Genomic DNA, 2460 nt, shown 5'->3' with positions numbered 1-2460 from the left:
TTTTAAGAGCAAATTTTTTTCCACATTTTCAAAACCCTATCAGTAAAATTAAAGATGTTTCCTTTAATTTGGTCATTATCTTTTACTGTATCAATATTTTCTATGACCTGGTTCGTGGGATTTATTGCGATGGTATTTAAGCAATATATTCTTTTGCATATTGTAAGTGCAAATTTGTGATTAAAGTTTATTGTTTTTTAATAAGACAATCTGCACTATTATTCTATTCTCTTTATTTGTTCCCTATGCCTAGGGTGTGAACCAGTGCTATAAGGGTTAATAGGTACAAGTCCCTGAACTGTACCAGTGGAACTTACGAACTGGAATTCTCCCTTCCTGAAGCTGTATTGGACTTATTTGAACTTACCTATTTGGTGAATATTGTTCTTATCCTTGTGTGAATACACACTGGTGTTTTTCATGTACAAGTTTAGTAGGGAGCGCTTTCATATCATTGCACATTTCTGATTCTATGTATCACAATTATTGATGACATCACACAACTACTTGTACAGCTGTTGAAATCCTTGCAGCTCTGTTTTCAGAAACTCCAAACTGCGCAGTCACATCTTGTGATATTGCAAGTTTGCTTTATTTAAGAGCCCTATTGTTGTCTTTTGACATAACATGGGAACTATTAAGAGAAAAAAACCTCCAGACAAAACAGGGAGATGGAAAAACCGAGGAAAACAGACTAAAAAAGCAGAGAGACGCAGAGGAAAGGAGGCAGACCAGGCAAAAGCAGCTAAGAGAGAGGTGAGAATAAACAATGCATTTGTAGCAGGTGTACAGAGAGGCTGGGACAGGTTTGCTGGATTTCTAAAAAAGAAAAGAGATCAGTTCATAAGAGCATGCAGCAGATGTCCCAGATTTTGGTGAGTGAGACACAGGAAAAACTTTGATTTTGCTGAAGATCCAGGGGAGGGATGTAGCCATTGCGCAGGCAAGACAAACTTTTCAAAAAAAAAGAGATGACCAAAAAGAAATCAGGCAAAGTAGCTATACAGAGACGCTGGGACAGGTTTGCTGGATTTGTAAAAAAGAAGAAAGATCAATTCATAACAGAAATTAGCAGAGGCCAACCAGGCATCCCACCAGTTCAACAAACTGCAGAAGAGAGCTGCACTATGTCCACCAGCCACCAAAGCACAGACACTGTACCCTTAACAGTGGAACAATTTACTTTTCACTCATTACTTGGAAAGGGAGGTTATGGCAAAGTGATGCTGGCAACAGATGCTATTCGTAGGGAAAGAGTAGCAGTGAAAATCTTCAAGAAGAGAGCATTGATTAAAATCTTAAAGAAGACAGCAATAATAGAACATGAGAACAGTTTGGTTGAGTGTCAGGTACTTGAAATGTCAAATGAGAGCATTTTTATGATCGATGGTTATGCAGCCTTACACACAGAGAGCTATCTATACTGTGTAATGGAACTGGCTGGCAGAGGGGATCTGTTCGATTTTGTGAAAAAGACCTCATCGGATCCAACCACAATAAAATTTGTAGCTGCTGAACTGGTTTGTGGATTGCAGTACATGCATTCAAGAGGAATTATTCACAGAGACCTCAAATTGGAGAACATATTACTAACCACAGAGGGTCATGTTAAAATCACAGACTTTGGTCTGGCCCTATTGAATGCATATGGACAAACCAATGCCAAAGTACTTGGTGGGACCGATGGCTATAATGCTCCAGAAATTACAGTGCTGGTGTGGATTGGTTCACATATGGTGTTATTTTATATCTACTCACCCTACGCAAGTACCCTTTTAATGGAGAGTCAGCTTCAGTGGTAAACACAATGATCCTTACTCAAGAATCAACGTATTCAGGGCTTACTGATCCTGTAAGGAAGGACATTATAGCAAAGCTCCTGTGTAAGGAACAGTCCCACCGGCTTGGAGTAAATGGCAATGTGCGAAAAAACAGCTTCTTCTCTTCAATTAACTGGGCAGCGACAGAGACTGGAAAAACAGCATCCCCAGTTATACTGCACAAGGACTATATGGATCTAGATGAAAAACAGCAAATTCCTTTGTCCCATAGTGAAGTGTTCAAAGAACCAATTACTATCACGAACCAGAGGCTTTTTGATAACATTCAATTTGTGTGCCCTAAATGGGGTGAAACTTATCACAACATGCCAATGGAAGCAGACACTATGCCATTAAATGAAGACCTGAACTAACCAATAGTAGAAAAATCTGCAGTCCTAAAAACATCTTGTTTCTGCTGTGTCTGCTGCCTACCCCGAACTCGGCTACGTCCATGGAGATGCACTTTCTGTTGCCTGTCCCGACCTCGGCTATGTCCCTGGAGATGCACAATCTGTCACCTGCCCTGTCCTTGGCTACGCCCGTGGAGAAGCATTGTCTGCCGGCTGCCCCAACCTCGGCTACGTCCCTGGAAATGCACTGTCTGCCGCCTGCTCTGACCTCGACTATGTCCCAGGAG

The 2460-nt window shown here is 41.1% G+C and overlaps 1 pseudogene; it reads left to right on the top strand.

Annotated features, from left to right (window-relative positions):
- Positions 1-627: 627 nt before the first annotated feature.
- Positions 628-2194, top strand: LOC148524673 (protein kinase C delta type-like; annotated as a pseudogene).
- Positions 2195-2460: the final 266 nt, after the last annotated feature.

Source organism: Taudactylus pleione, unplaced genomic scaffold (genome assembly GCF_031769625.1).
Source record: "Taudactylus pleione unplaced genomic scaffold, aTauple2 ptg000117l, whole genome shotgun sequence".
Taxonomy (NCBI): domain Eukaryota; kingdom Metazoa; phylum Chordata; class Amphibia; order Anura; family Myobatrachidae; genus Taudactylus; species Taudactylus pleione.
This window is presented reverse-complemented; position numbering and strand designations above follow the sequence as displayed.